This window comes from Lissotriton helveticus, chromosome 7, assembly GCF_964261635.1.
Source record: "Lissotriton helveticus chromosome 7, aLisHel1.1, whole genome shotgun sequence".
NCBI classification, from domain to species: Eukaryota; Metazoa; Chordata; class Amphibia; order Caudata; family Salamandridae; genus Lissotriton; species Lissotriton helveticus.
In genome coordinates, this window is record NC_136068.1 from 660,389,996 (window position 1) to 660,408,043 (window position 18,048).

Below are 18,048 nucleotides of genomic sequence, written 5' to 3' on the forward strand. Positions count from 1 at the left end.
TGGGGCAGGTGGTGGCATTCATGGAAGGGATGCATGGCGATCTTGCAGGTCTACACAGGACAGTGCAGTCATTGGCAAGCAGTGTGTCGTCTGCAATAGTACAGTCGAATGAACAGGGTGCTACTTCTGTTTCCCCATCTACACAGCTGGATGTCTCAGGGGGTAGTGATTATTCAGAGCAGGACTCAAATACAGGTTATTGCACTAGAAGCAGCGTCAGACAGCACGTCAGGGCACGCAGGGCACAGACCCCATCCCCTAGATCAGCTAAATCTGTTCACGTAGACGACGTCAGATGCACTGGAGTACACACACAGGATCCACAAGTGTTGTTGGGGGACATGCCTTCCGGAGCTACACAGGCATTCAACACGAAAGGTACTCCGAAGGCAAGGGATACTCACATGTCCATGGACTGTTCCTTGGACAAGGCCAGTCAGAAGACAAAGGCACCTACTGAGAGCAGGGAGACTCCCAAGAGCAGGCCCACAGCAGAGGTAAGGGACACTCCCAAGGACAGTGAGAAGACTAAGGCACCTACTAAGAGCAGGGAGACTCCCAAGAGCAGGCCCACAGCAGAGGTAAGGGACACTCCCAAGGACAGTGAGAAGACTAAGGCACCTACTAAGAGCAGGGAGACTCCCAAGAGCAGGCCCACAGCAGAGGTAAGGGACACTCCCAAGGACAGTGAGAAGACTAAGGCACCTACTAAGAGCAGGGAGACTCCCAAGAGCAGGCCCACAGCAGAGGTAAGGGACACTCCCAAGGACAGTGAGAAGACTAAGGCACCTACTAAGAGCAGGGAGACTCCCAAGAGCAGGCCCACAGCAGAGGTAAGGGACACTCCCAAGGACAGTGAGAAGACTAAGGCACCTACTAAGAGCAGGGAGACTCCCAAGAGCAGGCCCACAGCAGTGGATAGGAACACTCCCAAGGACAGTGAGAAGACTAAGGCACCTACTAAGAGCAGGGAGACTCCCAAGAGCAGGCCCACAGCAGTGGATAGGAACACTCCCAAGGGCAGCGACACACACAGGGAGCAGGTGTCTGCTGGAGGCAGGTGCACCACAGACGACAAGTCTGCTGGCAGGAACAGGGCGGCGAGCAGGGCACAGGCTACATCCAGAGACAACACTCCACCTAAGGATAAGGCACATCCTACGGACAAGGCATCTAGCATGGACAATGGCGCAATCAAGGACAGGCATACTTCACCCCTGGCTGCACTGAGGCTGATGTTTTCTACTAAACGCCAAACTGATGTCTCCGCGGCGGAGTCCCCCCATACCTCCACTCCCATCCAGGCCAGTCAGAAGCAGAGGAGGGTGTCCCCTGTTGTTGCATCCCCCATTACACATCATTCCGAGTCCAGGCGGCAGGCACAGAGCAAACGACAAGCAGGCTCCAGCACGTCCCCCGAAACCAGATCCCCGGCAGCAGTTGCTCCACCTATACTGGGTGGTGATTCTTTGGAGTCCCCACCACTTGGCAGTCCTGTCCTGTCCAGGGTGCACTCACACCTCCCTAAGAAACGCAGACACACACCATTGACACCTGCAAACCCCGATTTGGCTCTAGGTGAGCTATCCCCAGCTCCCAGGCCCACCCTGCCTCCTGGCCCATACAGCCCTGTGGCTCATCATTTCAGTTGTCCCAGTGGCGCCGGTGCAGTTGACTCTCATGTATCAGATGGTGGCACAGTGTCAGTTGTGCCCTCTCCTGTTGCAGGTCCTGGCAGTGTATCTGGGTCTATGGCTCACGTGTCAGTTAGAAGATCTGTGGCTGTGTTGCACACTCCTGTTTCTGGTGCTGGCAGTCTGTCTGGGTCAGTGGCTCACGTGTCAGTGACTACATCTGTGGCTGTGTCTCACACTCCTGTTGCTGGTGCTGCCAGTGTGTCTGGGTCCGTGGCCCATGTGTGTGTCACTCGGGCTGTGGCTGTGTCTCACACTCCTGTTGCTGGTGCTGCCAGTGTGTCTGGGTCCGTGGCACATGTGTGTGTCACTCGGGCTGTGGCTGTGTCTCACACTCCTGTTGCTGGTGCTGCCAGTGTGTCTGGGTCCGTGGCCCATGTGTGTGTCACTCGGGCTGTGGCTGTGTCTCACACTCCTGTTGCTGGTGCTGCCAGTGTGTCTGGGTCCGTGGCCCATGTGTGTGTCACTCGGGCTGTGGCTGTGTCTCACACTCCTGTTGCTGGTGCTGCCAGTGTGTCCGAGGCAGGTAGTTCACGCAGTCCCCCCTGATTCTGTGATGTGACGTGCTGTACACTTCACTCAAATGTTAATTCACATGGTGTGTCCATTGAGAACTGCGTGGCACTCTTGTGGTCCCTGTGACGGGTTGGTAGGGACACGTAGTTGTGCTGCCTCTGATGTACCTGCTCTGTACTCTACAATGCCCTGTTGATGCTCTGATACTGCATGCTGCCCTCTCGTTACCTGCCTCTGATGTACCTGCTCTGTAATGCACAATGCCCTGTTGATGCTCTGATACTGCATGCTGCCCTCTCGTTACCTGCCTCTGATGTACCTGCTCTGTAATGCACAATGCCCTGTTGATGCTCTGATACTGGCCTCTCGTTACCTGCCTCTGATGTACCTGCTCTGTAATGCACAATGCCCTGTTGATGCTCTGATACTGCATACTGGCCTCTCGTTACCTGCCTCTGATGTACCTGCTCTGTAATGCACAATGCCCTGTTGATGCTCTGATACTGCATTCTGCCCCTCTCACGTGCTGCCTCTGATGGAGCTGTTCTGTGCAATGGACTGTTGATGCACTTGGCCCCTCTCACGTGCTGCCTCTGATGGAGCTGTTCTGTGCAATGGACTGTTGATGCACTTGGCCCCTCTCACGTGCTGCCTCTGATGGAGCTGTTCTGTGCAATGGACTGTTGATGCACTTTGCCCCTCTCATATGTTGCCTCTGATGTACCTGCTCTGTTGGCCACACTGCCCTGTTGCTGTTCTGATACTGCATTCTGCCCTCTCATGTGCTGCCAGTGATGTGACTGTTCTGTGCAATGGACTGTTGATGCACTTGGCCCCTCTCACGTGCTGCCTCTGATGGAGCTGTTCTGTGCAATGGACTGTTGATGCACTTGGCCCCTCTCACGTGCTGCCTCTGATGGAGCTGTTCTGTGCAATGGACTGTTGATGCACTTGGCCCCTCTCACGTGCTGCCTCTGATGGAGCTGTTCTGTGCAATGGACTGTTGATGCACTTAGCCCCTCTCACGTGCTGCCTCTGATGTACCTGCTCTGTACTCTACAATGCCCTGTTGATGCTCTGATACTGCATTCTGCCCTCTCGTTACCTGCCTATGATGTACCTGCTCTGTACTCTACAATGCCCTGTTGATGCTCTGATACTGCATTCTGCCCTCTCGTTACCTGCCTATGATGTACCTGCTCTGTACTCTACAATGCCCTGTTGATGCTCTGATACTGCATACTGGCCTCTCGTTACCTGCTATGTTGTACCTGCTCTGTACTCTACAATGCCCTGTTGGTGCTCTGATACTGCATTCTGCCCTCTCGTTACCTGCCTATGATGTACCTGCTCTGTACTGCGCATTGCCCTGTTGGTGCTCTGATACTGCATTCTGCCCTCTCGTTACCTGCCTATGATGTACCTGCTCTGTACTGCGCATTGCCCTGTTGATGCTCTGATACTGCATGCTGCCCTCTCGTTACCTGCCTCTGATGTACCTGCTCTGTAATGCACAATGCCCTGTTGATGCTCTGATACTGCATTCTGCCCTCTCGTTACCTGCCTATGATGTACCTGCTCTGTACTCTACATTGCCCTGTTGATGCTCTGATACTGCATACTGGCCTCTCGTTACCTGCCTCTGATGTACCTGCTCTGTAATGCACAATGCCCTGTTGATGCTCTGATACTGCATGCTGCCCTCTCGTTACCTGCCTCTGATGTACCTGCTCTGTAATGCACAATGCCCTGTTGATGCTCTGATACTGCATGCTGCCCTCTCGTTACCTGCTATGTTGTACCTGCTCTGGTGCCCACTTTGCCCATGTTCACGCATACACTGTGATTTGACCCCTATTATTTGACAATAAAGGTAGTCTATCAAGTCTCGTGGTCTGTCGTTGTCATTCCTGCTTGCGTCCTGCTAATGTGTATTCGTATTTGCTTCTCATCAGTGGTTTCGGTAACATGACACTCCCCCTCCCTACGTCACGTCCCTTGCTGGTATTCCCCTCCAGACAGCCAATGGTTTGTACCTTACCTGCGTCGTCGTCCATAGTAGGCCATGACTAGGACGTGGTGGATCGCGAAGAGCATCGGGAAAGCGTGTAGCGCCGGGTCCATGGTGGTGGTCAGCTTGCGGTGGGTATCTCGGCTGTGTCACCTATGTTCGCTGTGGGGATTCCGCCGTGTTAAGACAGGTTGTTTTTCCGCAGCGGTTTTATGTGTGTTTTCCGCCATCTTGATTTGGGGGACGGTCTTCGACGTCAGTGCGTACGGCGGAGCGTTTGGATGTGTTCCGTCCGCCGCGTGGTCGTGTGTAGTTGGCCGGCGGAGCGTGTTTTTCCGTCGCGGACGGAAATTTGACACGTTTTCCTATCCTGATATGGCGGACGGAGTATCCGCGGCAGGCGGACACGGAAAAGGCTTTTTCCGCCTACTCCAGGGCCGCGGTGGCTCTTCCGTCCGCCATCCTGATCGACCCCTCAGTCTCCCATACAAATACTTGGGCAATCAATCAATAACCCATATAGTTACTCATATAGCTACTGATCAACACATGCAGCAGTTTACAGAACAACAGACATAATGATGCACAAATTAAGACAGTTTAGTCACTAACCCATGCACTCAGTGAGACACATTTAATCACTCACTCATACATTCAGTCATGCACCTACTAAATCCTTCGTCCAGACACTTATACATCCACTCATTATTCAATATGTAAGACATATTTTAACTTTACAGTAACATACAGTCACTGGATGTTGTCATCAGTGATGTCATCAGTGATGTCATTTGAGATGTCATCAGTGATGTCATCAGTGATGTCACTGACCATGTCATGAATGATGTAATATGTGACATCATCAGCAGTGGATTGCGGGTGCATGATATATAGTTAGTGCAACTAACTATATATGGAATTTCAATGGTTTTGTGTGAGTAAAATAAGGTTTTTTAAATGCTAATTCCTAACTATATATGGTCTATAACCTATAGTTTTTTCAGTGAATTTTCAAGGTTTTGTAAATGGTAATTCCTAACTATATATGGTCTATAACCTATGGTCTTTTCAGTGAATTTCAATGGTTTTTTAATAGCAAATATCAAAAGTTTTTTTGTGGAAAATGACTAAAATTAGGTATACATAAGCGGCGTTCATTTATGTTCACCACAGTCCGTGTTGAAAGTAAAGTGAAAGTCGCGAAACAGTGGCCAAGCCATCTCGTCCCTTTTAGGCCCCATCATGCACGTAAGTGACAGCCATTTTGTGTGTCATGGCCTCTCTGCCCACTGCCAATAGCCTATGATCGTTCGGAATTGGTTCTCTTTGGGTGATTCTCTATTCACAAATAAGCACAGAGTCGCAATACTCTGTTTAGTCTTTGCGGATAGTGAAGGATAGGTAGTGCAGACTTTTGTCCCCTTTGTAACCCGTCATGCCTATCTCTGCCCCGTTTTTTGGTAGTTGGTTCAACCCGGACCGTTTATTAGAGGTAGATCATCCGACTCCACCGGAGGACACCCCTAATAAAAAGGACATATATATAAAATGCGGACTAGCCGCTGTATCGTGCTAGCAAACTATAACATAAAAATCGTTAGAAAAAACAAAAGGAATCGAGCAAAATCAGTAGGCCACTGATGGGATCACTTTTTGACCTCGCTAAAATAGAAACATTAGGAACAACCCCTCATGAAAAATATGAAACTAGTGAGAGGAACCGAGCTCGACGCCATGATGTCTGCAAGACAGCTCGGCTCAGCTGACCACCCCGCCCAAAATAACGACAAACCCTATGCAAATATTATAAATATATACAACACACCAGCAAAGTAACAGGGTAAAACATTTTATTAAATAACTATTTACATGGCAGCCTGCTGCAACATCGATCCAAATGCATGACGCTGTTCCTGTCCCTCCTTGTGCAGCAGGTCCGCGGCTACGCCCATCCGGAAGACGAGGCCCCCGGCACGTATAGGGCGGGGCCTTGCTGGCAGCCATCGGCCGAAGAGGTCGTTGGGTGGATGGCCCGGAAGCACCACGGCCACGATGTTGTTGTACCGGCCTTCCCATTCGTCCACCCTGAGGTGGCATCCAGCGAGCCACGGGTGGGGGGGTGAATGCCTTGCTGATGACCCCCCCCCTCTTATTGCCTGGTCCGACCATCACATATACCTGCGCCAGGAGACGGCGTGGGGTGCACTGGGAGGGAGAGGCGGCGCGAACGAGCCTCCCCCACCTCCCCAGGTGGAGGTTCCTCAGCTGCACCCCAGCGCTACACTCAGCCAGCTGAGTTGCGCCCGCTCTTGCGGCACAGTGCCTCGCTCGGCCAGCTGAGTCTCACCCGCTCTTGCGGCACAGTGCCTCACTCGGCCGGTTGAGTTTCGCCTGCTCTTGCGGCTACAGCGTCTCACCCGCCATCCGGCTGAATTGCACCCACTCTTGCGGTACAGCGATAGGCGGCTGCCACGGAGCTCACGAAATGGCGGTCGGCTCCACAGACTTGGGCCTGACCTGCAAGGATGGCTCTGGGCAACCCTGGAACTCGGACGCTTGACTGCTAGGGCATGGGCCCCATTCCCGAAAGCGTCCCCTCAGCCTTGAAGATTCTACAAGAGTCACCGGGGCCCCCGACTCCCGCAGGCTTCCGGTGGGGAGCGACTGCCATGATTGCTCGCGGAATGGCCACGACGTAGCCACGGGATGGTGGTGCTCTCATGCTGACGCCAGCTTCAGTCTGAAACATCCAGAAACACTGTAGACTACCAATTCGATCAGTTCCGGTGGAGCCCCAACGTGACCCGGTAGGGAAGAACTTGCCCTCCCCTCTTTGACTGTTGGTTCTTGTTGCCTGTCCCTTCTGTGTCATTTAACTGAACTTTTTGGACTGCTGAAAGGGGTTCTGGTCTGACCGCTGGTTGGGGGAGACATTTTGACTATATTCTGGACCTGCCCGGCCTCGCCAAAAATGGCGCCGGTATAAATGAGACTCGCAACTCCTTGATGTGTACTGGTTGCTCAGCCTTGATATCACGAGATATGTAAGCAGTTTTGGAGCACATGGCGGGCGGGGACGGGTACTGATTGAACATTTGGACATCCCTATTGATATTAAGTTCTTATGTATTATTGGTTACTGTACTATTGAAAGTTCAAATTAACGTTACTCATGGTACTTGCCCGCAAATGTATATCTAGATAATTTCATTGTAACTGGTCCTGTCGTACTTTGATTATAAAATTAACGTCCACCGATTCCGCAACTGTTAGACACCTTAATTCCTGCAACCTAATGGGCCGCCCGTTACGTTTTTCTACAGTGTAAATGTCCCCTCATCATATACGATTCCAGTTTGCTCCGTGGCCGGCCCACGTGGTTGTAGGCCCGTATTTGTATACTGACATTTTTGCAATAAAGAGTTTTCGAAGGAAGTATGGAATCAGCGTCATAACAATCGTCTAGGTTGGTAGGGTTTTTGAATAATGGCTGTTCTTCCCAAACAATAGAAGACAGATAATGCAGACCCTTTGCCTGAATTTTGGATTGATTGAAATTTGTATCCGTCACACCTGCCCTTTTTCCAGAATTGTTAGAAAATGGTCGACCGTAGCTTAAGGTATCTGCCGAATGTAAGATGTGGTATTTTGTCCCATAAAATACGACTAATTGAGAAACAAATACACGAAGAGGGAACTCGAATTTAGAGACAAACAAAATGAAACATTTTTTGGCATCATAAGAATGGGAGGATATGTTACACAGAAAAATAATGCGAAAGGGATAGCCAAGATCTGTTGTATCACACGTTCCTGCAGCTAGTCTGATACATGGTAAGTAGAAGCTTTTTCGTGTTTGCGCGCACTGACATGCTCTGAATGCTGTATCCCCCCCCTTTCTTTTCTCCTCTGTAGGTTACATCGGAGTTCCGACTGAAGAATGGAGTGGACATGGACCGCACCGTGCTCCATGTAGGGAAAGACATAGACAAGCGCTGTGAGATATTGCATGGAGTGCAGACCATCACTGGGAACGTGAAAAATTGTATGGTGTGACTGTGCGTACATGCCCTGATTGTATGGTATGAATGTGTATGTATTCCATATGCCCCGGTCGTTGGAGAGAACGTCTTTTGTATGACTGAAATGCTGGTCTACCGATCAAGGGGATGGGGAAATAAGCCCCAATATGGTAACTCCTCGTCTGAAGAAACAACTCTCCCTTGGTCCAGGAGTTGGGGATATTGGCATGTTTTAGATTCACCACATAAAAAAAATAAGAGGTGTACCACTGAACGCCCGACCGATACCGCTCCTCTGTCCCAGTTTTTGATCACCGCCTGCCCAGAGGTTGGAAGGCTCCACCGTGAGTATAAGCACGACTGGACTAATGTCCGACCGGAAAAAGAGGAGTAAGTATTTTTTTGAAATGAGGCCTCCAACAAAATTGCCCAGAAAGGGATGGGAGTGAAAAGTCCAACCCCCCCCAAAAGAATTACGGACAATACTGAAAATACGCAGCACGCATAGAAAAAGGAAAGGAAAAGAAAGGTCCCCTTACCCAAAATAGCTCTGTGTCTTCGTCTTAGATTTCTGCGTTTGATGTATGTACTGTCACACCCTATCCGGTATTTGTGTGTACGTGAACGTTGAATTTATGTTTTCCCTCAGCTTGTGTTCTTGTACGTAAACCTGACCCGTGTTGCTCTATGTTGTGTGTGCACCAAGTAGCCTATTATCGTACACGTTTGTCTCTCTCTCTCTCCCTCGTTTTATGTCGTACGTGTACCAAATAGCCTACTTGATGCGCACGTCTCTCTCTCTCTCTCTCTCTCTCTCTCTCTCTCTCTCTCTCTATCTCTCTCTCTCTCTCTCTCCCTCTCTCTCTCTCTCTCTCTCTCTCTCTTTCTTTCTTTCTTCCTCGCTGAAGGCCCCTTGCCCTCTTTTAAATAAGTAACGACACTGTACCTCCTCGGTATATGTATAATTGGCTTAAACTTGACAGGGTTCGAACAAATTATCAGAAGCAAAACAACCGTATTTTGCCACACTACTACCTCTCCTTTCTGTAAAATAATGGAACTTAATTGGCTGAGAAAGAAAGGACAGGTAAGACGACTGATGTCCCCCAATCTGGACCTTTTTACGGGAACTATACGTCAGTGGTTCTTCATGTGTTGATCAGTAGCTATATGACTAACTATATGGGTTATTGATTGATTGCCCAAGTATTTGTATGGGAGACTGAGTGTGTGTGTGGCTGGCTGGGAGGTGTGTGACTCTGTGCAGATCAATGTGTACTTGTATCAATGATTGTATAAGAGAGTAAGTATGTGTTAGTATATGTTTGAAAATGTAAGGTGCTCTATGTTTAACTGTATAGATTAGAAAATAGAAGTGTGATTGATTCTTTACAGGACTGACTAGGTGTGTGAGTAACTCCATGGATGAGTGGCAGAGTGTGAGTGTCTGTATAGGTGTATGAGTGCATATGATAGTGTTGTAAAGATGAGTGATTGTATGTATGAATGATTGTATGGGTGAATGAGTGAATGTGTGTGTAGACGTAGGAATCAGTGAGTGCGTATGTAGTAACTAGTATTGGTGTGTCAATGGTTTCAAAAATTATACTCTGTATTTAACACTGGGTGTAACAGAGGTTATATTAAAATGTGAGGAGATGCATTGTATTGTCACATGAATGATATCATCAGTGATGTGGTCATTGATGCCAAATGAGATGTCATCAGTGATGTCATCAGTGATGTCATTTGAGATGTCATCAGTGATGTCATCAGTGATGTCACTGACCATGTCATGAATGATGTAATATGTGACATCATCAGCAGTGGATTGCGGGTGCGCGATATATAGTTAGTGCAACTAACTATATATGGAATTTCAATGGTTTTGTGTGAGTAAAATAAGGTTTTTTAAATGCTAATTCCTAACTATATATGGTCTATAACCTATGTTTTTTTCAGTGAATTTTCAAGGTTTTGTAAATGCTAATTCCTAACTATATATGGTCTATAACCTATGGTTTTTTCAGTGAATTTCAATGGTTTTTTAATAGCAAATATCAAAAGCTTTAAAATGTCAAGTACGTGGTAGGTAAAAACATTTTCGTGTTTATGCACGCTGATGTCCTTTGAACGCTGCCCCCCCCCCTCTTTTCTTTTAGGAGTATTCTCTCTTTGCAGATAGTGAAGGGTAGGTAACGCAGGCCTTTGCCCCCGTTGTAATCCGTCGTGCCTGCATCCCTCTCCATTTGATTGATTGTTATCCAAGCATTTACTGTTTTGGAATTGGTTCTCTTTGGTTCATTCTCTATTTACAAACAAGCACAGAGTCGCAATACTCTGTTTAGTCTTTGCAGATAGTGAAGGATAGGTAACGCAGGCTTTAGCCCCCGTTGTAATCCGTTGTGCCTATTTTTATCCCTCATTTGATTGATTGTTTGGCCGAACATTGATCGTTCAGAATTGGTTCTCTTTGGGTGATTCTCTATTCACAAATAAGCACAGAGTCGCAATACTCTGTTTAGTCTTTACGGATAGTGAAGGATAGGTAGTGCAGACTTTTGGCCCCTTTGTAATCCGTCATGCCTATCTCTGCCCCGTTTGTTGGTAGTTGGTTCAGCCCGGACCGTTTATTAGAGGTAGATCATCCGACTCTATCGGAGGACACCCCTAATAAAAAGGACATATATATAAAATGCGGACTAGCCGCTGTATCGTGCAAGCAAACTATAACATAAAAATCGTTAGAAAAAATAAAAGGAATCAAGCAAAATCAGTAGGCCACTGATGGGATCTCTTTTTGACCTCGCTAAAATAGAAACAGTAGGAACAACCCCTCATGAGAAATATGAAACTAGTGAGAGGAACCGAGCTCGACGCCATGATGGCTGCAAGACAGCTCGGCTCCGCCGCCCACCCCGCGCAAAATAACGACAAACCCTATGCAAATATTATAAATATATACAACACACCAGCAAAGTAACAGGGTAAAACATTTTATTAAATAACTATTTACATGGCAGCCTGCTGCAACATCGATCCAAATGCATGACGCTGTTCCTGTCCCTCCTTCCTTAAAGTAGCAATGCTGGGCTACTTTGGGCTACTTTTTAGTAGGATGTGGGCTTTAGAAAGTCTACAAAGGCCATCAGCCGGCGAGGTAGCGGCCTAGGGGTGGAGGACTGTTGTGCAAATAGCCCGGGGGCGACACCACGCGCCAAGGCTCGTCCCCAATACACTCAGAGATGATGTCCAGCAAGTTGTGTGGGGGGATGCCTTGCTGATGTCGCCACCCCCCCCACCTTCTTGTTGCCTGATCCGGCCAGCTCAATCGATCGAGCATGAGACTCTTAAACCCAGGGTCGTAGGCCCGGCCATCTTAGTGATGTGTAATGCATGCCGCCGTTCCCGGGATTTCTCCCCGACTACTCTGCGGCCTACGAAATGGAGAGGCCAGGGCGTTGACTAGGCGGGGCCTCCGGCCGCAACCACAGCGCCAACGATCGCTGCTGACGGAGGGGAGCCTTGCCGGTGAAAGCCACTGATCTGAAGAACCGCTGCCTGCGGTGCCTCCCTGAGCCGCTTGACGGAGGCCCCCGAGGGGCGGTGTGGTGGCGCGGTCTCGGAGGGAGCACTTGGCTCCTGCCCCCTCCCCAAGTCTTGTTGCCCTGGTGTGGCCTGAGATCGCCCCCGACATAGGCGGCCGGCTCCCGGGGTCCGGCGGGACTTTTAGCCTTTTGGTGACTCTTCCATTCTGGACCCTGTCCCACAATCCGTTTGACCTGGGGACACGTCCTGCGGTGCCCTCGCAATGCGGCCTGGTCCCTGAATGTGTGCGGGGGGACGGTGTTGATTGGATCAAGATGGCGGCTGGTGCCCTTAATGGCTCACGTCCGGACCGGGCGACTGTTCCAGGCCCCCGAGGGGCGGTGTGGTGGTGCGGACTCGGAGGGGGCGCTTGGCTCCTGCCCCCTCCCCAAGTCTTGTTGCCCTGGTGTGGCCTGAGATCGCCCCCGACATAGGCGGCCGGCTCCCGGGGTCCGGCGGGACTTTTAGCCTTTTGGTGACTCTTCCATTCTGGACCTTGTCCCACAATCCGTTTGACCTGAAGACACGTCCTGCGGTGCCCTCGCAATGTGGCCTGGTCCCTGAATGTGTGCGGGGGGACGGTATTGATTGGATCAAGATGGCGGCTTCACACAAAGCTGACTCAAGTGTTGCTGCTGATGCTATGCAGTCAAAAACTGGTTTTCAGTTTGTACATTCTTCAGGATTTTTCCATCCAAGGCTCGTTGAGAGTTTGTAGAATGATGGCTTCAGATTTTCAACATACTACTCTTCAACATTCTTCATAAATGTAAGAATGTGAGACTCACTAGGAGAACGGCCGTTTATCTTTCCTTTCAAAATGCTGCCAACAATATTTTCTAGAAACCACCGCAATGGAGCGCACACCGCTAGCCCCTCCTCCGGATCGCCCCTCGGGATTCTGGTACTTGTAGTTCAATAGTGGATCACCCAGGTGGGTGCAAGTCGGTACTTGTTGGACTGATGAATCTCTAGACCCGATACATGTCCCGGGTTTTTGGGTATCGCCCGAGACATGGCTCGGGTTTCGGGATAACTTCCCTCATCAGTAGAGAAACGGTTAGGGGTGGATGAGAAGGCCGCCAAACAACCGTCAATGGCCTCGATGCCCGAACTGGCACGCAGGGCAGCATCCAGGAGCCCGTCGGCTCAAAGCTCAAGGGAGCCAATTAATAGAAACCACCGCAATGGAGCGCACACCGCTAGCCCCTCCTCCGGATCGCCCCTCGGGATTCTGGTACTTGTAGTTCAATAGTGGATCACCCAGGTGGGTGCAAGTCGGTACTTGTTGGACTGATGAATCTCTAGACCCGATACATGTCCCGGGTTTTTGGGTATCGCCCGAGACATGGCTCGGGTTTCGGGATAACTTCCCTCATCAGTAGAGGAACGGTTAGGGGTGGAGGAGAAGGCCGCCAAACAACCGTCAATGGCCTCGATGCCCGAACCGGCACGCAGGGCAGCATCCAGGAGCCCGTCGGCTCAAAGCTCAAGGGAGCCAATTAATAGAAACCACCGCAATGGAGCGCACACCGCTAGCCCCTCCTCGGGATCGCCCCTCGGGATTCTGGTACTTGTAGTTCAATAGTGGATCACCCAGGTGGGTGCAAGTCGGTACTTGTTGGACTGATGAATCTCTAGACCCGATACATGTCCCGGGTTTTTGGGTATCGCCCGAGACATGGCTCGGGTTTCGGGATAACTTCCCTCATCAGTAGAGAAACGGTTAGGGGTGGAGGAGAAGGCCGCCAAACAACCGTCAATGGCCTCGATGCCCGAACCGGCACGCACGGCAGCATCCAGGAGCCCGTCGGCTCAAAGCTCAAGGGAGCCAATTAATAGAAACCACCGCAATGGAGCGCACACCGCTAGCCCCTCCTCCGGATCGCCCCTCGGGATTTTGGTACTTGTAGTTCAATAGTGGATCACCCAGGTGGGTGCAAGTCGGTACTTGTTGGACTGTAGAATCTCTAGACCCGATACATGTCCCGGGTTTTTGGGTATCGCCCGAGACATGGCTCGGGTTTCGGGATAACTTCCCTCATCAGTAGAGAAACGGTTAGGGGTGGAGGAGAAGGCCGCCAAACAACCGTCAATGGCCTCGATGCCCGTACCGGCACGCAGGGCAGCATCCAGGAGCCCGTCGGCTCAATGCTCAAGGGAGCCAATTAATAGAAACCACCGCAATGGAGCGCACACCGCTAGCCCCTCCTCCGGATCGCCCCTCGGGATTCTGGTACTTGTAGTTCAATAGTGGATCACCCAGGTGGGTGCAAGTCGGTACTTGTTGGACTGATGAATCTCTAGACCCGATACATGTCCCGGGTTTTTGGGTATCGCCCGAGACATGGCTCGGGTTTCGGGATAACTTCCCTCATCAGTAGAGAAACGGTTAGGGGTGGAGGAGAAGGCCTCCAAACAACCGTCAATGGCCTCGATGCCCAAACCGGCACGCAGGGCAGCATCCAGGAGCCCGTCGGCTCAAAGCTCAAGGGAGCCAATTAATAGAAACCACCGCAATGGAGCGCACACCGCTAGCCCCTCCTCCGGATCGCCCCTCGGGATTCTGGTACTTGTAGTTCAATAGTGGATCACCCAGGTGGGTGCAAGTCGGTACTTGTTGGACTGATGAATCTCTAGACCCGATACATGTCCCAGGTTTTTGGGTATCGCCCGAGACATGGCTCGGGTTTCGGGATAACTTCCCTCATCAGTAGAGAAACGGTTAGGGGTGGAAGAGAAGGCCGCCAAACAACCGTCAATGGCCTCGATGCCCGAACCGGCACGCAGGGCAGCATCCAGGAGCCCGTCGGCTCAAAGCTCAAGGGAGCCAATTATTAGAAACCACCGCAATGGAGCGCACACCGCTAGCCCCTCCTCCGGATCGCCCCTCGGGATTCTGGTACTTGTAGTTCAATAGTGGATCACCCAGGTGGGTGCAAGTCGGTACTTGTTGGACTGATGAATCTCTAGACCCGATACATGTCCCGGGTTTTTGGGTATCGCCCGAGACATGGCTCGGGTTTCGGGATAACTTCCCTCATCAGTAGAGAAACGGTTAGGGGTGGAAGAGAAGGCCGCCAAACAACCGTCAATGGCCTCGATGCCCGAACCGGCACGCAGGGCAGCATCCAGGAGCCCGTCGGCTCAAAGCTCAAGTGAGCCAATTAATAGAAACCACCGCAATGGAACGCACACCGCTAGCCCCTCCTCCGGATCGCCCCTCGGGATTCTGGTACTTGTAGTTCAATAGTGGATCACCCAGGTGGGTGCAAGTCGGTACTTGTTGGACTGATGAATCTCTAGACCCGATACATGTCCCGGGTTTTTGGGTATCGCCCGAGACATGGCTCGGGTTTCGGGATAACTTCCCTCATCAGTAGAGAAACGGTTAGGGGTGGAGGAGAAGGCCGCCAAACAACCGTCAATGGCCTCGAATCCCGAACCGGCACGCAGGGCAGCATCCAGGAGCCCGTCGGCTCAAAGCTCAAGGGAGCCAATTAATAGAAACCACCGCAATGGAGCGCACACCGCTAGCCCCTCCTCCGGATCGCCCCTCGGGATTCTGGTACTTGTAGTTCAATAGTGGATCACCCAGGTGGGTGCAAGTCGGTACTTGTTGGACTGATGAATCTCTAGACCCGATACATGTCCCAGGTTTTTGGGTATCGCCCGAGACATGGCTCGGGTTTCGGGATAACTTCCCTCATCAGTAGAGAAACGGTTAGGGGTGGAGGAGAAGGCCGCCAAACAACCGTCAATGGCCTCAATGCCCGAACCGGCACGCAGGGCAGCATCCAGGAGCCCGTCGGCTCAAAGCTCAAGGGAGCCAATTAATAGAAACCACCGCAATGGAGCGCGCACCGCTAGCCCCTCCTCCGGATCGCCCCTCGGGATTCTGGTACTTGTAGTTCAATAGTGGATCACCCAGGTGGGTGCAAGTCGGTACTTGTTGGACTGATGAATCTCTAGACCCGATACATGTCCTGGATTTTTGGGTATCGCCCGAGACATGGCTCGGGTTTCGGGATAACTTCCCTCATCAGTAGAGAAACGGTTAGGGGTGGAGGAGAAGGCCGCCAAACAACCGTCAATGGCCTCGATGCCCGAACCGGCACGCAGGGCAGCATCCAGGAGCCCGTCGGCTCAAAGCTCAATGGAGCCAATTAGTAGAAACCACAGCAATGGAGCGCACACCGCTAGCCCCTCCTCCGGATCGCCCCTCGGGATTCTGGTACTTGTAGTTCAATAGTGGATCACCCAGGTGGGTGCAAGTCGGTACTTGTTGGACTGATGAATCTGACCCGATACATGTCCCGGGTTTTTTGGGTATCGCCCGAGACATGGCTCGGGTTTCGGGATAACTTCCCTCATCAGTAGAGAAATGGTTCGGGGTGGAAGAGAAGGCCGCCAAACAACCGTCAATGGCCTCGATGCCCGAACCGGCATGCAGGGCAGCATCCAGGAGCCCGTCGGCTCAAAGCTCAATGGAGCCAATTAGTAGAAACCACAGCAATGGAGCGCACACCGCTAGCCCCTCCTCCGGATCCCCCTCGGGATTCACGGTTGTTTGGCGGCCTTCTCTTCCACCCCTAACCATTTCTCTACTGATGAGGGAATTTATCCCGAAACCCGAGCCATGTCTCGGGCGATACCCAAAAACCCGGGACATGTATCGGGTCAGATCATCAGTCCAACAAGTACCGACTTGCACCCACCTGGGTGATCCACTATTGAACTACAAGTACCAGAATCCCGAGGGGCGATCCGGAGGAGGGGCTAGCGGTGTGCGCTCCATTGCTGTGGTTTCTACTAATTGGCTCCATTGAGCTTTGAGCCGACGGGCTCCTGGATGCTGCCCTGCGTGCCGGTTCGGGCATCGAGGCCATTGACGGTTGTTTGGCGGCCTTCTCTTCCACCCCTAACCATTTCTCTACTGATGAGGGAAGTTATCCCAAAACCCGAGCCATGTCTCGGGCGATACCCAAAAACCCGGGACATGTATCGGGTCAGATTCATCAGTCCAACAAGTACCGACTTGCACCCACCTGGGTGATCCACTATTGAACTACAAGTACCAGAATCCCGAGGGGCGATCCGGAGGCGGGGCTAGCGGTGTGCGCTCCATTGCTGTGGTTTCAACAATATTTTCTGTATGGAAGACACCATCTTGTAGCATAAAGGGCTGCGTCAAGGGTGGTATTGCCCAGAATGTCTTGTTTTCAAGTGCTCGTAATGACGAAGCCAGGACTGTGGCAGAGCGTCCAAAATCTACAAAAAACACCACTGCCAACTCTTCAATAACTTCCATCACCCAGCACCGCTTTTCCAAAGAAACAGCATAGCAAGCTTTCGTGGCCTTTAGAGTTTTCGGAAGCAGTTTCCCAAGACCATCACTGAACCATTGCAATCCAACAGAGGAACTTTTTCCAAGATCGGCATATTAACAGGGCTGCTGGTGTAATCGGGGCTCTTGCAGCCATTCAACTTAATTGAAGCTTTCACAATGACAGACCGCCCACTGAACTTCGTGCCATGACATTTACTTACAACATTCTGCTGGGTCTTCGCCGAACTGAAGTCTACAAATGCAAAGCATTTCATTCCGCTTTGACATTTCTTGACATGTAGTGGGTTGAAGTCTTTAAAGAGGTCCACAATTTGCTCCTCAGTCACATCACTTGAAAGATTCCCCAAGCCAGGCAGGTCCCACACCACTTGAAAGGACCTGCCTGGCCTCAACCAAAATGGCGCCAGTATGGGAGCGACTTGCAACTCCTTATGACGTTCTAGTTAGTTAGCCTTGACGTTATGGGGGATGTATGGGGTCTTTGTGCACATGGCGGGCGGGGAAGGGTACTGACTGGGCACACGGACAACCCTATTGATGTCGGTTTTTCATTATTGATTATTGTATTATTAAAGCTTCAAAGTAATGTTACCCATGATACTCGCCCTTGGTGTGCGTATGGACGATTTTATTGTAACTGATACTGTTACACTTTATTAAAGCTTCAAAGTAATGTTACCCATGATACTCGCCCTTGGTGTGCGTATGGACGATTTTATTGTAACTGATACTGTTACACTTTCGAATAAAAAATCAACCTTCACTGATCCTGCAACCGTTTGTCACGTTTCTTTTTTTCAATTAAATGGTTCGCTTGTTACATACTCCTATACCCCTGGCTTTTTACCCTTTCCTACGCGCGGTCTG